Source organism: Macrotis lagotis, chromosome 1, assembly GCF_037893015.1.
Source record: "Macrotis lagotis isolate mMagLag1 chromosome 1, bilby.v1.9.chrom.fasta, whole genome shotgun sequence".
Taxonomy (NCBI): Eukaryota; Metazoa; Chordata; class Mammalia; order Peramelemorphia; family Peramelidae; genus Macrotis; species Macrotis lagotis.
This window is the reverse complement of record NC_133658.1, coordinates 296,508,558-296,529,798: the sequence shown is the minus strand read 5'-3', so window position 1 is coordinate 296,529,798 and position 21,241 is coordinate 296,508,558. Positions and strand designations below refer to the sequence as shown.

The 21,241-nt window shown below is 41.0% G+C and overlaps 1 protein-coding gene and 1 pseudogene across 3 annotated transcripts in view; both read right to left on the bottom strand.

Moving 5' to 3' along the window:
• Window positions 1–423: 423 nt before the first annotated feature.
• LOC141505380 (large ribosomal subunit protein eL38 pseudogene) lies at window positions 424–11,401 on the bottom strand (annotated as a pseudogene).
• A 90-nt stretch (window positions 11,402–11,491) lies between these two features.
• The window catches only part of STK35 (serine/threonine kinase 35), a 45,064-nt gene continuing 35,314 nt past the window's right edge, over window positions 11,492–21,241 (bottom strand). For all 3 annotated transcript variants that reach the window (XM_074211178.1, XM_074211176.1, XM_074211177.1), the window contains exon 4: window positions 11,492–11,775. The gene's annotated coding sequence lies outside the window, so the exon portion shown is untranslated. The remainder of the gene's footprint in view (window positions 11,776–21,241) is intronic.

Sequence of the window (21,241 nt, the reverse complement as noted above, 5' to 3'; positions counted from 1 at the left end):
TCAAATTTAGATTTATTCTTGGTGCCATCCATCTCTATCATCAATTTGTGAATATTTTCCTGCTCCACATTTAGTTTCTTGCTAATTAGGGTTGGGGCAACAGTTTTATTGATGTGCTCAACTGCTTTTGAGACACCTTTTCTCATATAGCAGGTCTTACAGCTTTAGGGCTTCATGGATGTCATGAGAAGCACCCCTGGACATAGCTCAGAAAAGACCTTTTGCTGTATAGAGATCAACTTCAATAGTGGGGTTTCCATGAGAGTCAAAGATTTCTCTTGCATGCACCTTCAAAACTGATATGTTGAGGTTCTGGATGGTGGTTGCTTCACTGGGTTTAGAGGAGTAGAAGGATCCTACACCATCTTCTATTTATGTATGTATGTATTTATTTATTTAGAATTTTACAATTTTCCCCCCAATCTCACTCCCACCCCCGCAGAAGGCAATCTGATAGTCTTTACATTGCTACCCCATGTTCTTAATGCTCTCTCTCTTCTCAGTTTTCCTTGTACTATACTTCTTTCTGTACCTCTTCCCAGCATGATGTTTTTGGAGGGATAGGGACTCATATTTTTGTCCTTCTAGCATTTCCTAGCATCTGATGCAATGCTTTGAACACATTTATGAGTTTAAGTAAATGATTGATGATTGGTTTAAAGTTTGTCTAAGAAGGTAATTTAGACAATAGAATGATAGCCTGGAAGGAACTTTATTTAGAACATAAAACCAGAAAATCAGAAACCCCTAGAATTCTCATGTTAATGTCTCTTCCATGCATTTATTTTCTAGTTTGTATTTTTTTTTAGGTTTTTGCTAGGCAGTGGGGTTAAGTGGCTTGCCCAAGGTCACACAGCTAGGTAATTATTAAGTGTCTGAGGCCGGATTTGAACTCAGGTACTCCTGACTCCAGGGCTGGTGCTCTATCCAATGTGCCACCTAGCCGCCCCACTAGCTTGTATTTTTTGTGAATGTCTTACATTTCTATCTACATGAGGCAGGTGGTTGTACAGTAGGTAAGAGAGTTTCAAGTTTGAGTCAGAAAAATGAGCTCAAATTCAGCCTTAACTCACTTGCTGTGTAACCTTGGGTAAGTCTCTTAACCTTGCTTGCCTCAGTTTCCTCATCTATAAGTATATGGATAATAGCACCTACTTTCTAGGGTTGTGGTGAGGATCAAATGAGATCATTGTAGAGTACTTTTCAGTGTCTGGCACATAGGTGCTATATAAGTTATTGTTATGGTTCAGTTCTGAGAAGCTCAGCTTCATAGAATGTGGAAACTTAACTAGAAGATGGGACTTAGGGATCGTCAAGATCAGTTTCTTATTTTAAAGATGAGGAAATGAGAAGGGAGGTTCCCTGCCTAAGTGTACAACAAGTTAGTAGCAGAACTATGATTAGGTTTTAGGTTTTTTTTTTTTTTGGCAAGGCAAATGGGGTTAAGTGGCTTGCCCAAGGCTACACAGCTAGGTCATTATTAAGTGTCTGAGAACGGATTTGAACCCAGGTACTCCTGACTCCAAGGCCGGTGCTTTATCTACTAGCCACCCCCAGAACTATGATTAGGTCACATGAGGTAATAATTTATAAAGCACTTAGTAGAATGCTTGACATAGGAACTTCTTCCCTCCCTTCCTCCCAGGTTTAGCCTCTTTGCTCCATTCTGTGGCCCCTGTCTGATCACCTCCCATGATGTTGGGATTATCTCTTTTCTTGGAGCCAAGGCTGCTTGCTCCCAGAACTTGAGGAAATGCTGCAGGCTGCCTCAGGAAGGATTCCCACAGATGCATCCAACCAGATGGATTCAGATAGACAGGTAGTATCTGAGGATACTGGGGATTCCTGGGGATGGAGTAGAGAATGGGTTAGAGTGGGGTATAACTCAGTAGAATGAATTTGAAGTCCCAAGGCTTACATTTGAATCTTTGTCTCTTTTGCTTATTCTCCATGTGACCTCAGGCAAGTGTTTTTTTCCCTTGGCTCTCAGTTTTTGTATTCTGTATAATGAGATAGTTGGACTAGATGATCTCTTTGGTCCATTCTAGCTCTAAATTCTATGATTCTGGGAAACTTGTCTGCTAGTCTTTTCAGGTGGATTCTAAGCAATAAGCATGTATAAGGTCAGCACTAGGACTAGTGAGATTGAATTAAGGTCTGGAAAATGTATAAATGCAAGCTCATATTTCTACGATATAGTAATAAGGGGAATAGGTACTGTTATATATGTTTTATCCACTTTACAGGTGCAGAAACTGAGGCTTCAGTTTCTACATCTGTAAAATGGACTACTAAACCATTTCTAAGGTACTATGCTTGCTCTGCCCACATAGCTTCCAAGGTGCTGACTGAGGAGTGCTCCCCATTTCCCCCATCCGCTTCTAGTTCTGCTACTAAAATCAAATAAATACTGCTATTGGTGCTTGAAAGGTTGTGTCAATCTATTTCCCTAAGGCTCCATTCACCATTCCTATAATATTTTTTTTTAGGTTTTTTGCAAGGCAATGGGGTTAAGTGGCTTGCCCAAGGCCACAGAGCTAGGTAATTATTAAGTGTCTGAGGTTGGGATTCCAGGGCCTGTGCTCTATCCATTGTGCCACCTAGCCGCCCCTCCTATAAATTTCAAATAAAAAATAACCCTTTCTAGCCCTAAATCTCCTGTATGTTCTTCCCTATTTGACTGTAAGCTCAACACCTAATTAGAACTCAACTGTTTTCCATTTATTCAATCAACTCATCTCCTCTTGTCTCATTAATGATACTACCAATTCCCTGTCAGTTAAATAGGACTAGAGACCTGTCACCTATGACTTTCTTCTCCAAAACAAAAAATCCCCAAATCTTCTCAGTTCTTTTTATGTCCAAAATTCTCCTTTGAACTTTTGCTGCTACCCATCTAGTCCAGGCCTTCATCACCAAACTCCTGGATTATCTGAACACTCTCCTAAATAATCTCCTTCCTCCCCAGTTTCTCACTCTTAAACCTATCTTTAGAGCATTGCCCTTAGGGCTCTAGTCACTTTTTTCCAGCAAGTTTTCCCCACAACCTTCACTTATCAATTCTACCAACTCTTCTGAGAGCCTTCACTTGGTTACATTTCCCCAGTGCTTCTTCATGTTTGAATTATAGTCATTCATGCACCAAGAGGTTGGAGGACCAAATCTAACGGATCTTTGAATTTTAGCACCAGAACTTGTACACAGAAAGAGGTCAACAACCATAAATTCTTAAGATTATCAGTTTATCCTGCCTATATGTTGTGTGTACATAGTTGTTTGCATGGCATTTCTGAGAAGGAACTGATTTTTTGTAATTTTTTGTACTTATATATTTATATTCAGAACATTTACTCTCCTATACAAATTTTTTAGTTACATACAACCTTAAATGTGTTGTTGTTACATATCTACAAAAGAAAACCTATACAAGGTGGAAAGATTTCTTTTAAATCATTATATAATACCTGAAAGTATTTTTTTTCCCAATTTTTCTTCGTGTATTTTAATGGAGATAATGGAACATTGAGTTGATTCCTTCACAGCCAAATCAGGAGGCAGGGACTGTTTAAGTTTCTCTGCCTTCTCTTTGTCTGTGATGACCAACGTGTACAGGTACCAGTTGCATCGGACCTTAAACTTCACATTGTCCTTGTTTTTCTTGATCTTGACAGATTTAGCATCTTTTCATCTGGCTGTGAGCAGGAAGTCTTTTATTTCCTCAATTTTTCGGGGCATGGTGACGGCGGGATGAGGGGGTGGTGGGTGGCCCAAGGGATGGAGCCTCGGGAGAGATTCTCACAAGGAGTCAAGAAAAAACAGGTTTTTTTTTTTTTAAAATTAGGTATTTTCCTCTCAATTAAAAATAAAGCTTGGCTTTTTACTTGTGCAGGGCCTTTGATTTTTCTCCAGGAGAGCCCTTTAAAGGAAAAAAAAAGGTTTCTTCTTTCCCCCTCAGGGTCTGCCTGAGGGTACTGCACCAGGACCCCAGCCCTTTTAAATTCAACCTTCATTTACTAGTGTGCTCCATGTAATTAACAGTCTTTCCTTTGAAAGTATGAGTGATAGGAGGTGGGAGAAGAAATCACATTATAAAACCTAGAGTTCTAAGGGAAGCAGCTAAAGGTCTCATGGATATCACAATTAGGGACCTCAGAAGTCATGGACCCTAAGCAAAATCCCCAATAAATTGTCATTCAGTCTTTGCTTGAAGATTTTCCGGGGATGAAGAAGTCACTACCTCATGAGGAAGTTCACTTTTAGACATCATGTTCTAATTACCAGTTTTTCCCCCCTTACTTCCTGCCTTTGGAAAAAAAGAAAAAGTCACTCTGTTGTTTCCTTCTCATTAAGCAAGACAAGTCCCCATAGTAATACTTCTCCATGACAAGGATTCTTTAGGTTAAATATTCCTAGTTTAACTAGTTTCCAGTCTCATTATTTTATTCACCATTCCCTGGAGATGGCTCAGCTTGTCATAATCCCTAATTGGCGTTCTTAAAATGAAGTACAAGGGGTGACCAGATGGCAAAGTTTTTTTGGTTAACATTAACTCAATGAAGCTCACTTTTGAGGCTCCTCCTTTCATCTGCCCCACCTCTTCCTAGCCTAGGACTGGAATGTCTACAAGTTTGGCCTGCTATTTCTACAGACTATAAAAAAACTCCAAGCCGAATCTTATCTGTTTCTCCAACTCACATTCCAAAGACTTGATCTTTTTTCCGTCTCAACTGAATTGTTTCCAGGCCTAGCCTATCCCTGTTATCTTCCTAAAGCACAGTAATGGGGCCCATCAAGCACCTAAGGTCTGGGGGTGATTAGTTCCACTTAAAGCCATGGCATCTGTTGGACAGCTTCTCTAATGTTCTCTCAGCCTGGCTCATCACTAAGACTGAATATAATCTAAGCTCTCAAGCCTGGCCTTTGAGGTTTCTTATGTCTAACCTCAACCTCCAACCTCCCCTCTTCCTCCTCCCCTGCATCCAGAGGTAAGCATGCTTCAAAGCCCAAATTTTCCCAGATCCTGCAATTGAGAACAAGAGATCCACTAGCAGGCAAAAAAAAGGGAATATAGGGTCTCAAATGGGTTATCATTGAGGTCTCATCCAACTTCAGCTATTTATGTTGTTTTAAGGTCCTACTTCAGAGTTGTTGGAAGAAAACCACTTTTGTAAACCCCTGGAATGTTCTGATCAATTTTTAGTTTCCCACAGCTCTTTGTATTCCGATGTTCCTGTTGTCTGAAACATAGATGATCAGGAGGCAGTGTTACAAAGTCAGAGACTCTGGGTTCAAAAATCCAGCATTCCCTGAGGGATCATTTCACTTTACTGGGGGGGGGGGGCAGATGGGGATAACTTATGGTACCTTAGAGTGAGCCCCTATAGCTCAAGACTGTGTCCTCAGGAATTGACCTTTGGGAGAGCCAAGAAAAGTTAACTAGGGAGGAAAAGGGAGAAGAGAGGAGGGGGGGGGTCTTTCCTTGTGGTGAGGAAAAGAACCCTCCTCCACTGTCAAATCCACCACACACTCAGAAAAGACCTCAAAACTCAAGACTCCTATTAGTGAATTTTGGTCGAAGTCCTAGGAGAAGAGCTGACAACCTCCAACAAGTCAGGTTTTAAATTGTTCATCCCTGTTCCCCTAGCTACTCTATAGAGGAGCTGAGATACCTGAAGTTAACTTTCTAAGTGATTATGCAAGGGTAATTCTCCATCTTTGGTCTTGAGTTTCTTCTGTAAGATGGTAAGATTGTCTAATGATCTCACAGAATGGCTGTGGTATTCTTTCTCCAAGGTTGTACCCATGAGGTATATATGTAGGGCTCAGTGTGGAGGGGGTGGTGGTGATGCTGACTTCTGGCCTACCTCTACTACCAAAAAATTCACAAGTTGCAGGACCCATTCAAATCACAGATGGCTTCTTCAACCCCATCAAATAGCTTTATTCACACAAACGTCTCTTAATTTACAAAGTGTCTGCCATTCATACACATCAGGGGATCCACAGTGTTCGAGGAACTTAAATACAAGGTTTCAATCCAACCCAAGTAAACTGAGTACAAAAAATATTTATATAAAGTTGTTCACACGTAGGTCCTAGATTACCAGCTTCTGTGCAAAAACAAAAACAAAAATAAAACAAAACCCAGAAAAATAGATTCATTAACTAGTATTTTAAAACTAACTTTGAGCCTGGGTTTAAGCCTTTCCCTCACATCTGCCCGCCTCTATCCTGTCCACTGTATCTATCCTGTCCACTGTGTTGAAGGAGCTCTATGATTCTATCTCACCAGCAGCTCTTTAGGAAAGGAGTCTTGAGGGGTGAAGATGACTGTTTTCTTTTGCTCTCCCCTAACTACGGGGCTACCTGCTTTTTCTGATTTCTACATGAAGCTCCCCCCTCACTCTCCCCCTCTTGTGGCCTGGGAAAGGGGTGCTGGGGGTTCAAAGTGCTATGGAAGCTCTGGGCCCTGAGCTGACTATGGGGCAGCTTTTCAAAGGGTGGGTGGGACTCCTCTCCCCTGGCTGGGGCTCTAAGTGTTTGCTTGGGGTGGGGGGGGGGGTGGGAAGCTGAGGAATGGGGAAAAAATAGATTTGCCAGGTAAAACCCAAGACAGGGGGTAGGTTATTCTGGAATTAGAATTCTAAGGTAATCAGCTAAATAACACGCTGAAACCAACGGCACCAAGACCTACCAGTTTGATGTATGGGGCTTGTCAGCAAGAAGTTTATTGCTTTTGATGACTTTGCACATAAAGACTTAGCTAGTTATTTTTTAAGCATGTGGAAGGCTTGCTATGCCTTCGTGCTTGGGACCAGGCTAGGAGGCTACTCACAGGTGAAATCATACATCCAAGTCAATCCTTTAACCAAATCCCCAGGCATGGCAAGATCAGAGGCATTGTCATTAATTCAGTGCTGTGGTTTCCAAGCGCCAGTAATCTGTCTACCTTACCAACACTATCCATCCCAATCACCAGTCAGGTGTCTGAAGTCTAGGCTTTCAGAGTTTCATTTGCAAGATGGTTGAATTTCATTAATATGAGAAAGTATGGGAAAGGAAGGACATCATCAGGGGGCTGGTCTTAGACCAGAGGCCTAGAAAGGGTAAGGTGGGCAAGCAATAGCAAAAAAGATCCTAGCCTTGATGCATGGATCTGGAGGTGTGTATAAATTCGGCCAATAGCAGGAAAGGCACGTTCCCAGGTCAGGCTGGTGAGCTGAGTTGGCAGTGTGCAGTAAGAGGCCCACAATATTCCCTGCTCTCTGAGCCTAGGAATTTGCTCACCTGGAGGAGGAGTGAGATGTGCTGTTTGTGCCTTTTCTGGTACCAGGCAGGCTTAAACCCAGACTAGATCCTGCTTACTGAAACTTCAAAAGTAAAACAAAACTGAATTGAGGAAGAGAATCATAGGGATAGTACTTTCCTCCTATTACTTAAAAAAAAAAAACCTTACTGCTCCAAGAACTCTAGTTCAAGGAGACAACTGATATGTTAAGGAGTTGAAAATTCTAAAAGGAGGAAGGAAGGAAGGAAGGAACACAAACAGGCAGGAAGACCTGGGAAGGGGACTATTGGCCTGTTAGTCCTAGCACCTCTGGATTTTGAAAACAGGAGGGGGGAAAAAGAGAGGGACAGGAATATAATACCCTTCCCCAGGGCTAACCATTGGCTACATCACAAAGGATGGTAGGTATTCAATAAGGATTTGATCTCCTAGTGCTTTCAAAGTCCCAACCCACTGCTCCAGGAGTTTGGCCCCTCCCTACTGTAAACAGGACAAAAGTAAACAATTTCATACACTCACTCCTAGACCCCTTGGGAATCATAGTACTTTGAGGAGAAACTTTGCAAAGTCAGTTCTGGGCATGAGGAAGACATTCCATCTATGGGCCTGGGAAAGAAGGATCAACAAAACAGGGCTTGCCACCAGGTTGTCAAGAGCCAGAGTTTTGACTCCAATGGGGCAATTGAGTCTATTTTGATTTCTGCCAATGCATGCCATGGAAACCTAGTTTGAGGACCCCTAAACATCAGCTTGTACTACAGGGCTCACCCACCATATTTCTGTATGTGGACATTTCCCCAACTCATGTCACTAGTAAGGATGTGCCCCTAAGTAAGGAATCTTATCCAGCAGTGCTATCAGCCAAGAGAATAATGGGGAGAAGGCAGAGACAGAAGAATGGTAGGGGCCTAACTACAAAGTTTATACTACAAATCCAAATCCAAATGGAGAACCCTGTCCTTTTTCTTCTAGGAGAGCACCCAATGTCCTTGGGAAGGGGTGGGGAAAAGATAAGAACAAAAGGACAAAAGCCTAATCTTCCCTCTAATATGAGAATTTCATATAGTTACACATAGCCCAGGATAAGAACTCTCCCTGATACTTCAGATAATCAAGAACACAACACCAAAATAGTTTGTTCCTGGAAGAGGCCCAGAGGAATAAAAAGTGTCCATAGACACTGACAGGAAGGAGATGAGGAAGAAAGTTAGTGGAAGAGAAAAGAGAGATAGATGAGAAACAGAAAGGAGAGAAGACAAAAGTGTGACTTTGTGAGGCTGGAAGTTTCTAGTATAAGGCACTATGGTCTGTCCCTGGGATTCTCTGGCTTTAAGAGAAACAGATTTAGCCTAGAAGGCCTATCTGCTTTCCACAGGGAAGATGCAGGCTTGGGCCTTTAGATGGACTGTTGTTTCTGTTTCTCTATTCTGAAGAGGGTGAAGTTCATTCTACAGACTGCTGGGAAAGTAATGAAATGTTACTAGCTTGGAAAAAGGGATTTTTAGTGGGGGAGAGGGGAATGGCTGCACAGTAGGAAAACAGCCAATAAAGAATACCTATTACTCCTGAAATCCTGGAAAGATTTTATTTCTTGGTCTAGGATGAGATTGTCAGTGCTGAGTCATTAGAATTGAACAATGTCAACTAGCAGGCATAGGTCACTGGAATGGGGAGAATAAGAAGAGTAACGGAAGGGACATGGTAAAGGGAATGAATATCACTAACTGCTTCAAGAGCTACCTATGCTACAAACTACTGACCAGTCCCTAGACCAGGCCCCAAAACATCTTGCTTTTCTTGGTTCTGGGCAGAGGAGAGCAGAGAGAGTACTTAGCTTGGCACCAGTTTCATTCTAGATAGAGAAAGCCCTGGGATACAGTGGGGCAGAAGTGGCAAGCAGGTACCAGGAGCTGACTCTGACTAGGTGGCTCTCACTGGAGCCAGGATCAAAACCAAGAAGGCAAGGCTAGCTTCAGATGCCAGGAGACCAGAAGTGAAGAACCTAAAGTCTCGGTTGAGGGCTGACACAAGACACAACCCTCTCTGTGAACTGGAGACAAGAATGTTTGAAATGTGGAACTTTGTAACCTCCCGGAAGGATGAGGGATTCTGAGGCAGGAAAGGATGAGAAGGATGGACTAAAAAGAACTTTGAAACACAACTGGGAAGTAGATGAAGAGAGGAAAAAACCATCCCAAACTCCCACCAACCTTTAAATAAAACAAATTAACCCTTGAGCCCTCATTAGAGATTCCTGTGCAGAGGTTGGGGGGAGAGGGAAGTGTAGACTAGAGGGAATTTGTGGCACTGAAATATGGAACTGTTTTTTACTAATCACTAATGAATGAAGAGACAAGTTTGCCCCATGGGAAAAGAGGGCTGGGTGCAGAGATGCAATGCAGCCTTCATCTTAATTGGGATTTCTCCCAGATCAGACTTTCAAGAGCAGTGATACAACTAAGTAGCTGGAGAGAGAAACAAAGAGTCACATGTTATGGAAGGCCAAAGAGCAGGTGACCCTCCCGAATAATATCACCTAAAGCTAAATGTCCACAACAGCTGTCAAGAGTTTTTCAGTATTTGAAGACTAGAGAAATTTAGCAGGGAACAAGAAAATAGATTATTTTTGAATTGTCCAGGTATAGAAAACAGTCTCAATTTGGGTGAGCTGACTTGGAGGGAACCTGTCAAATCAAAGGGGATGCAGAAATAGTAAAAAATGTCTTTATCTTTTCCCTGTCAATTGTCCCTCACAACTCATCCCTAGTCAATCTTCCCTAGCTTTAGGCAGAAAAAAGGGAAAAAAAAGAAAAAAAAGACTTTTCTTTTGAACACCCATCACCTTCCCACTCTAGCTAGGTATAATGCCTTTGCCACTAAGATGGAAAGGAACAATTAGGATGTATGGTAAAAAAACTTGACCTCAGCACTTGATCATATTGAAAGAAAACAATGAATACAAAGGGAAGTTATCCTACAGGGATAGCAGGTACACTGGGAAGGGAAAGAGTATGAGAGAATGAGGATAAAAGAATGAAAACAGACACACAAAGAGAAGTCAAGAATATGACAACAGGCAATGAGCTGATTACATGAAGGTTTTCTAGGCTGGTAAATGGGTTTCTCTAGTTAAGTAGGTTTTTCTTTCTGTAGAAAATAAGTACATTCCTATGGAAAACACTTCCATTTTGAGATGGGGTCCCTAATGGGTTATTCACTTTCACTATTTACAGGAACAGGGCATAGAAAGATTTCTCCCAGACGAGTCCCAGAGATTTGCCTGAACCCAGCCAAGGCAGTGATATGATGGCAAGGTCAAATGGGTTAGCCTCAGCTTGTCTGTCCCCAATGTCCTATGATAGTGCTGCTGGCACTCTTTAAAAACTAGGCCAGTTCTAGAAAGGAACCCACCTAAAAAGGTCTAGCCCGAGAATACCACCACAAGGCTGCCTTCCTAGCAAAGATTTGGCACAATTGGTTTCCTCTCCTGATTTCCCCTGACAGAAGAAAAATATGCATGAAAATGGGTACAGGAAAATCCTTTTATAACCCTCTTTTAGCTCCACTCAATCTGGAGATAGGAAGCTCACAATAAAGTGAGAGACTGAGAGTAAGAGTGACAGAGACAGAGACAAACAGAAAGAGACAGATAGACAGTATGTGCATAAAACATCCAACAGAAGGGGATCCAATTCCTGGCTGTGGTCTGAGGTTTGGATTCCCAGAAACCAAAGAATACAATGAGACTAGGGGGTACCCTTCCCCAAATCCTGCACTGGGCTCTTCCATATTTTTCGAGGTCTGACCTAGCATACTCCCTGCCTCTAGTCTCTTACTATCTGCCAAGGGATAAGTTAATGCTGGCTACCAAGATATCACTTAGGACTGAAGACATATGGGACCTCTTTTCCCTCCTTAGTTATCCTACAGGAAGGCTCACACTTGGATCAGAACAGCTCCTGGCTGACCAAGAGAAAGGATTTAAATGGAAGGGCCCACTATTCCACACTAGCAGAAGCCCTTAGGGAAAGTCCTTCTGGCTTTGAAGGAATTTGATGGTGAAAGGCTGGACATCTTTCTCAATGAGTTGTTGTTTGAAAAGCAGGACTGAGATACAAAGGGGGAAAAGGAGAATAAAAGGAAAAAAGATGAACAAAAATCCTTCCCCCATCCCATCTTAAAAAAAAGTACACATATGCTGAGTCCATATTGAATTGGCTTTAAACAAATTGGTGCCTGTCCACTGGAATAGCTTCTGCTCTTCTGAAGTCTCAATTGGCTTACTCAAAAAAAAAAAAGGTAAAGAAAAATTGAAAGGAGAGGAAAAAAAATCAAACACACAGAAAAAAATACAACCACCCCCCAAACAAAAGCTTCACATAGCTGGAGATCCAGCTGTCCGGAGAGCGCCCATCATCCACCCAGCCACTTCTTGATCCTCTGCTTCCCTCTATACTGAAGAGATTGTGGGTCCCTGCGAAGTCAACCTGGAAGATATCAATAAAGAAGAAACACAGTTAATTAAGTCAATTTGGATTTGGATCCATTTTGGCTAAAGACAACTTAAGGAATTAACAGAGGTAGCATGCAGCAGTAGAAGGACTACTGGGCTTGAATCCTATTTCTAAGCCACTCATATGGGAAAGGAGGTTGCCAGATATCTCTGGAATTTGGAAAGAACTAGAAATATCTGGCTACCTCTTTTCTTTTGTAGATGAGAAGACAGAGGCCCAAAGAAGGGGAGGAGCCTTATCTCTGGTACAATTTCAACATGACTATAGTAAAAATCAAATATGATTACATGTGACAGATCACAATAATAGCAAATGTTTCTATCCTGTTATGCTTTGTTTTATAAAGCATTTTATATATAATATTAAAGATATTGCTATTGCCCTTCATATGTGTGGGAGAAGGCAAATCAGAAGAATTTATTGACTATCTACATGTCTAACACCATGTCAGACACAGTTGGAAAATAGCTCTGTGACTTAGGAAATCATTAGCATCAGAGCTACAAGAGCCTGCAGATACCTCCAAATTCAAAAATAAGGCCCATAGAAGGGAAGGAATTTGTTTCAAACTACAAAGTTGGGAAGACAGCAGAATGGGCTCTAGTCTGCAGTCCACTATACTAAACTGAGAGACAGAGCTGAAAAAAGGGACCAGGGCAGTTTCTTCTCACCCAAGACTCCTTGTATCATCCCTGTTGATTCCAAAGGGGGCAGGCAGCTTCTTAGCATGGGCATGTTAATTTCTGATCAAATGATTAGTGGATTGGATAGAAGTTGGGTTACTTGTAGTGATAATAGCAGGGGAGAGAGTGGGACAGACAGAATAATCTACGGGGGCCCAAGAAAATGGGTGAGGTGTTTGAACTACTGACTATTGGCTGCCTTTATTTCAGCTCTTTGATTTCTATTATCTTCTGGTAAATAATGCTGTATGCCTAGGAAAAGAGTTTGTCAAGGTGATTTCTGCATGTTAGATAGCAGAAGTCTGGCAAACATCTGCAACATCACGCAAACCTATTCTGCTGTTAACTTCACATGACATGCCTGAGAGAGCTCCCATCAATGCCTGGGATCAGCTGAGAGAAAATGTGCTTGAGCAAGGGACATAGTGAAGAAGAGGCAGAAAGCTCACAACAGATTGGTTTTGAGGCTGAGATTTGCAGAATGGTCTCTAGGGTAGTGCAGTGCCCATCAAAGTGTGTGTGTGTGGGGGGAGGGGTAATAGGGTGGGACAGGAGAGGTATATAAAATGAGAGAATATAGCATTTTTAGATGAAATGAAAACCTCAAGTCCAAGCTAGAAAGAGATCATATGAAATTCAAAGGTTCATAGAAGCCCCAGTTTCTATCACAAGGATGAAATCTTCTCAATACTATCCTCATAAGTGGCCATTCATTCCCAGCTTAAACATTACTTTCTAGAGAGTTCACTCAATGACTCTCATTTTCTTTCCTAGGAATCCAGACTTAATCCTATGCTTCTCTTCTTCCTCAGAGGTATATTCCTTTATCCTAGAACTCCCACAGATCACATTAACTATAAAGAACAAAGTCTTGGTAGAAAGACTTGCATGAATCAATGCTGAGTGAGATGAGCGAACCAGAAGAACTAACAGTTATACATGATAACAACAACATGGGGTGATGATCAATCATGATGGATTTATTTCAGCAGGACAATAATCAAAGACAATTTTAAGGCTTGTGATAGAAAATACCATTCATATCCAGAAAAGGAATTGTAGAGTTTAAATGAAGATTAAAGCTTATTATCTTCAATTTTTAAAGCTGTCTAATGTACTCTGTCAATTTTTTTCTCCCTAATGTTTTATTTCTTCCATTTGGATCTGATTCTTCTTTTTACAACATGATCAATATGAACTATGTTTAGCATGGTTATAAATGTAGAGCCAATATCAGATTGCATTCTGTTGGGGGAAGAGGGAGAGGAGGGAGAGGAGAAAAATGTAAAACTCAAAACCTTGCAAAAAATGTTTGGTAAAAATCACCATTCCATGTAGTTGGAAAAACAAAATATTTTTTTAAAAAAAGAAGAAAGGCTTGGGCAAAGTTGTGTGGGGAAATAAGGTTAATTCCTTTAGATTTCTAGGATCCAAAAAGCTGGAGGCCAGTGTAGTTCTTCCCCCAATATTTCTAGCAACATTTATTAATTACCAGTTGATTAGATCTTTTCTTCTACAATTTGACTACAGAATTTTTTTCAGAGATCTTGAAGATCACCTAGCTAGCCCAAATCCCAGCTAAAGCAGGAACTCTCCTCTGCAATACTCCTGACCAGCTGTCATCAGGTTGGTCTCTCCTTGAAAACCTCTACTATGGAGGAACTACCATCTCATTCCTGGATAGTCTTAATTAGAAAAATTTTCCTTAAACTGGTCTAAAATCATTTTCTCTCCTTTTTTAACTTATTCAACTTAATCAACTTATCTTTATGACTTCATCTATGCTCTATAAGATAAGACAAATCTTGTCTTTTAACTCTTCTGCAGGCAGTTCTTTCTCTTGGGAATTAAACAATTGATGGTTTGGACCACCATTTGATTATTCAAATTCTAGCTCAAATATTAATTTTGATTTTTTAAAAAACTGGTCACAAGAAAAAAATAAGCAACAAGTCACAAGGAAAATGTCCTCAACCACTGAAGATTATCAGAGTTTCCTGGGGCACTGAGAGGTTAAGTGATTTGCCCCAATCACAAACTGGTAGGTGGCAGAGGCTGGACTAGAATCCATATCTTTCTGACTAGAAGGTTGTTTTTTAATTGAAGCCTAACTTAAATTACATTAATTGGACTTGGTGGTGGTAGTAGCCTCTGGCCTAAGAAAAATAAAGCTGGAGCTCTATGACTTAAGTCAAGGTTTATTCTACTTGTAAAAACGCTTTATTAATTTAAATAATGTGAGGTTTTAAGTGGTAAAAATCCTGAAGTTGGGGTTGAGATCTCATTTTCACATTTAACAACCAGGTGACCTCAAGTCATTTTAAGAATCTTAATCAATGAGCACCATGCATTTGACACTTGGCACTGCTTCACAGGAGGTGAAGTACTACCAAATGTTGTGAGAGGAATAAAAAGGCCACAGTATTAGTAGCAAGGGCAGAAAGAGACACCAGCCGTGGAAGTTTAAAGCTTAAAGGGGAATTTAGAATTTTTTGCTGGTTTTGTTTTTGTAAGGCAATAGGATTAAGTGACTTGCTCCAAGTCACAGCTAGGTAATTTTTAAGTGTCTGAGGCCTCATTTGAACTCAGATCCTCCTGACTCCAGGGCCAGTGCTTTATTCAATGCACTAAAAGGGGAGTTTGGGAAATAACTTTCTTAGGATCACAAGGACAATTGGAATTGGGGGACAAGAGAACTTTGATTTCCTGACTCCTGGTCCACCCATTCTGCTCTGCCTATTATACTGTCCAGCCACTTCCCAATCTTGCTCAACAAGTCATTTCTACTACACCCCCACCCCCATCTGAGTTTTTTCAGACATAATAATGGGGATCTTAATACTTACATTACTGGCTTCACTGGGGTATTGTAAGGATCAAATATATTATTAGTAAAGTGCAAGATAAATATAAGCTACTCCTAATGCTATTCATTCCCTACTTCCTGAGATACTGAGCAAGAGCAGAAGGGTAAAATTCAATAATCTCTATTCCTAAGAAACCTATATTTTTGTACAAACAACAGAATTTCTAGGGTAAGTTAAAGAAATGACTATTCCCTTTGTTCCTAGGGTCTCTTCTATTTGAAAAGAGGGACTGTCAGACTCTTGTTTTAGACTAGAGCCCTACATCTTAAAAATCTAATGCATGAATTCTGTTTAGAGGGGGTCTGGCATTGTCTCTTAATTCTTTCCCACTGTTTAGTGTTCTTCAGTGAACCATCTCCTTGGTCTTAGGGTCCTCCCAATGGGATGACAGGCATGTTATTTAAGCAGAAGGGCATATGAAGGACAGTCTGCAGGGTGCCCAAGTGGCACCAACTAGCTTTGAAAAAACACAAATGTCATAAAATGCCACAGGAGCAGGGAGGTAGAGGGTCACTTTTCTGTGCTGTTTCAAGTGGTTGTTTGCCACTTGAAAGAAGTTAAGTCAATTGGTGTCACCCAACTGATTTAACTTAGTAGCTCCAATTATGAATAGTGGGTAACCTTCTGGTCTCTTCCCACATCTTGCATGATGGTCTGACCAATAAATACAAGGTTTACTTAGAATCTTAATCACGTTGGGGCTGACATTTCTATAAATAGGTTAACCTGGGTTTCCTCACCAAATCCTTAATATAACCCTTTGAGTCTATCAGGGATAGCTAAGTCAGGGACAGCTAAGTAGTGCAGTGGATAGAGTATGTGGTCTGAAGTGAGAAGGACTCATCTTCCTGGGTTCAAATTTGACCTCAGACACTTACTAGCCATGTAATTCTGGGCAAGCAACCTAATCCTATTTACTTTAGTTTCCTTATCTATAAAATAATCTGGAGAAGGAAATAGCAAACTACTCCAATGTCTTTGCCAAGGAAACCCCAAAGAGGGGTCACAAAGAATTGGACATGACTGAAACAACTGAACAACAACAAGAGACCATCAGAGAAGCCTGTCCTTATTTTGCTAATTTAGGGATTTGATCCAAACCACAAATCTAGACAAGAGGTGGGGCTGAGGCTTGAACCCAGGTCATCAAACCCTCAAATCTGGCACTTTTCCTGCCACAGGCAAATCCTTTCCTAAAGGCTCAGAATATTGGGGATGGCAGGGCCTAAAAGAACCCCAGCTCAAATCAATTTCAGAAATAGGAAGGGTTGAATAGCAACATCAGGAACCAAGTTAGCATTCCAAGGACGGATGATAATATGGGATTGGCTATGGTCAGAGAAGGCACAAATACTTGAATCAATTTTGATGGGTGTGGATATGATTTGAGCTCAATATGAGTAGGCCCCTCTCCTCCTAGTTCATCCATGTCTTTACATCTTATGAGACTCATGCCCAAGAACTCAGGTAAATTTCCCTTACAAGGGTCTACCCAATGTGTTCTGGGACTTTCTCTGGATCTTCTCAAGCTGCTGATACTCCAACTTCATAGGAATATTAAAAGAACTAGACATGAAGTACTCTGGGGTCATAAACAGTAACTGTCATTTCTATGATGTTGCATAGTTTTTAGAATGCTTTCCTCACATTATTCTTCTCTTTTACAGATAAGGAAAACTGAGCCTCAGAGAGTTTGAAAAATAGCTTGTCCTGCAATACACAGATTGTAAATAGCAGGATTGGCATCCAGGCATTGTACTGTCAAATTCAGTGCTCTTTGCATTAGGCTACACTGTATGACTGCCTGGAGAAGAAGTCTGGCCAAACTTGAAAAGGTATTGGGCATCTGGCATATTAACTGATCTAAACCAAGAGTGCTCACAAAACAGCAAATTTCTTTCCCATGAGGTACTGTGGCACACTATGTTTAAACTGGCTAGCACCAGGAGAGTCAGGAGACAGATACATATGGAGGGTTCCTGGCACACCTGGCAAAATTCATGCTGTCCCCTTTGAGAAGCACCGGTTTAGATGGCCCCTCAAGGGGAGTATTTAATCTGAGTCTTGAGACCTTGTGGTACAGCCATGGATTTTGGACTCCTGAAGTCTGGGTTCAAATTCCAGCTCTACTTACTTCTTGTGTGATCTTAAGGACAAAGTCATTTCACTTCTCTAGGCCTGTTTCCTTATCTATAAAAGAAGGTTAAAACTGGATGACTTCCAAGATCCTTTTCAGCTCCAAAACTATGATCCTATACTACTAGTGGCAATGCAGGAAAATCTCAATATGGGCTTATATAGTACTCAATAAATATTTGAGAAGTTATGGAAATGGATGAGGTTCATGGTCAATAGAACCCACTAATCTCTGCCATCCTCTCTAGCTATCATCCTCTTATTCTTCCTTCCCTTTCTCAGGAAAATTCCTTGAAAAAGACACTGAAAGTCTCTACTCTATACTTGTTGCCTTTTCTTCCCTCAATCAACCTTTGGTTAGCTGACATTTGATGTCATCATTCAATTGAAACAGTTCTCTCCAAAGATACTATCAATCTCTTAATCCCAAATGGTAATGTAATTGCCTTAACTGCCCTGTCTCAATTCACATCCTTCTGGCCCTATCTACTGCATTGAACACTCTTGACTACCTACTCCCACCTCCTGGTTATTCTCTCCTGGTCTTTCTATCTTCTTTGGCTGGTCCTTCTTAGTCTTCTTTGCTGGTTCATTAGTCTACACCATCCCTCTAACTGTGGGTGTTCTCCAAGATTCTGTCCTTGACTCTTTTCTTCTCTTCTCCCTTTACAGTTTCTCTTAGTAACCATCATCAGCTCCCATGAAAGGTTCCTCATCTGACCCCTTCCTTCCATTCAGCTACCACCCTATTTCTGGTCCTAGTTTTTTGTTTTATTTGTTTTTGTTTTTTTAGGTTTTTGTAAGGCAAATGGGGTTAAGTGGCTTGCCCAAGGCCACACAGCTAGGTAATTATTATTAAGTGTCTGAGACCGGGTTTGAACCCAGGTACTCCTGACTCCAGGGCCAGTGCTCTATCCACTGCACCACCTAGCCTCCCCTGGTCCTTGTTATACAGATTATTGTAACACCTTCCTCACTTTGGCAACAACATAGAGTGGAGACAGACTGAGGTGATTAATCTTCTTGCCAAAAGTCTCTCTTTACTCCATGCTGCTGCAGAAGAAATTTTCCTTAAAAATATGACTATGGGGTGCTGTGTGGAGCAGTGGATAGAGCATCAGCCCTGGAGTCAGGAGTACCTGGGTTCAAACCCGGCCTCAGACACTTAATAATAATTACCTAGCTGTGTGGCCTTGGGCAAGCCACTTAACCCCATTTGCCTTGCAAAAAAAAAAAACCCTAAAAAAAAATCTGACTATATACTTTCTCTACTCAAGTGATTCCAGTGACTCTTTGGGTTTTTTTTGGATAAAATATAAATTCCTTTATTTAGCTTTTAAAGTCCTTCACAACCTGGCTTCAACTCTTTCAGCCCCATTACTCTCCCACTTCATATTATCTTCCTCATCCTACATGAGATTTTTCTGGGTTCCCCAACTATCTTGCATCTATAATCAATTAAGCATTTACCAAGCACCTGGTAAGGCACTATGGTAAATACCAAGGATTCACAAATTTACACTAATGAAGACAAATACGCATAAAAATCTATACAACATAAATAGAATGTGAATACAAGCCATATATACATATGTATACATATATATAACTATAAATATATAAAGATTGTTAAATACGAGTTAGTCTGGGAAGGGCACTATCAACTGGAAGACTAAGGAAGGGCATCATGCAAAAGAAGATGTCTGAACCATATCATAAAAGGATGCATGTGTGGAGATACTAGGGGTGGGGGTGGGGAAGAGAAGATTGAGAGAAGATAAATTCAATGCTGGAGAGGATAGCTAGGGTGAGGTGCCATTCCAGAGGAGCCTATCAAATCATGGTCCCTTGAACTTCAAAGATTCAGTTCAAAGTGGCTTGAGTTCCTAACTTTTCTAAGATGGGACCTATTATAGTTAGGAACAACAAACTAACAGCAGCTTAGGAAGTAGATGACCGAGATAGCATCTTAATCTTCATGGAGGATCCTTGACCAGTTAATGAAATCTCTGTAACCTCTTTCATGACTCCACCATCTAAAAATGGCCACATAGTTGAACACTACTCTGGCTGATGAATGGAATGAGAGCTGCTTAAGGTGACAATTGCCTGGCTCAGTTTGTGAATGTAATATACATTCTACTTTAAAAGGAAAGACTTATTTATTAAAATTGGCAGCCAGAGAACACTTAGAAAAAATAGGACAAATGATAACCACAGAAAGTGATGAACGTCATCAGTTAATCAAACTAACTCCTTTCTGTGGACTGAAGCACTCTGACCTCCAGAGGAGTATGAATATCATCCCACTTCTATTATATAGCTAGAATGAGTCAACCTATGGTCTCATTTGATGGAATCAGGTTATTTCCTCTATTACAATATAGGTCCAGGAATGTCACCTTAGTTAAGGAGGAAAAAAGTAACCACTGGGATCTTGCCTCACACCTGGGAGAACAAAAGCCAGTGACCCCAATCTGAGATTGTCAAATCAATGTGGCAAAGTAGAATGATAGGAGTGTTGCAAAGGAAGTCAAGTGACTTGAGGACTAATCCTGGCTCTACCAATTACTGGATGTCTCTTGGGCAAGCACCCTTGCCCTCACTGGATCTCAGAAAAAGATAAAAATTGTACAAAACAATGCCAAAGCTCTTTCCATTTTTAGAAGATTCCAAAACACATTTCTAACCTCAGTACTTTGGGACTACCAAAGACAAGGAGATAAGAATTGGCTGATTCCAAGAATTGATGACATTTAGTCAACAGGTCTTGAGTGGAAATGATGAAATGAAGGGAATCTGAGCTCTCCTCTAGAGTCAGAAGCCCTGGGTGTGGTTTGAGTCCCAATTCAGTGAGGCTAGGTGATGAGACAAGTCATCTAACTTCTTTGGGCCTCAGTTTTCTTACCTATAAAATTCAGGGTTCAGTCTAGATAATATATTTAAGGTCCTTCTCAGTTCTAAATCTATGATGAAGGCAGTAAGCATATATTTGGTCCTTGTGCCTCAGATTCCTCATCTGTAAACAGAAATGTTCTAAGGAAAGTATTTTCTAAATCTTAAAAGTACAACAGGTACAAAGCCCTGTAGTGGTAGCATTATTATTAACTGCTAGAGAAGAGGCCATGGCAATAATTGGTCTTAACTAATTCCCTTTCTCAACTTAGGAAGTGTGCCCACGAAATGAGATATGCAGACAGTTTCAATTGGCTCCCTAGAGGGAAAGAAAGAAGGGTTCAGCTGCAGCTGCTGTAATTAGCAAAGAATTGGCTCAGGGGAAAAGGCTGTGATCTTATTGAAGGTGCCTCAGAGATGAAGGCCTTTGGGGCCCAATGCCACTAGACAGACATCCCAATACTATTCCTAGCCAAGGGGCTAAAGGTGACCAGGCAGCTCATGGTCTTTGGGGAGAAAAACAAACTAACAAACTTATGCCTATAGAGAGTGAAGAGAGACCAGGTCACAGCAGGGCAGTGAGCACCCGCAGGTGCTTTTTGTGCTGGAAACAACCAGCCAAGTTCCTTTCAACTTGTTGGCTATAATTGCTGAAGGGCTTTGGGATCTCTCTGTGCAAAGGGGCTGTAGAATATGTTAGTGAGGTTCCATGGGAAAATGATTAGACTTAGGTTGATCTGGCCAAACAAATGAGAATTAGAAAATGTCTTCCCACTATCCCCTGAAGATTAAGTAGAACAATTCATATTTATAGAGCAATTTACAGTTTGGAAAGCACTCTCCTCACAAGACCTAAAA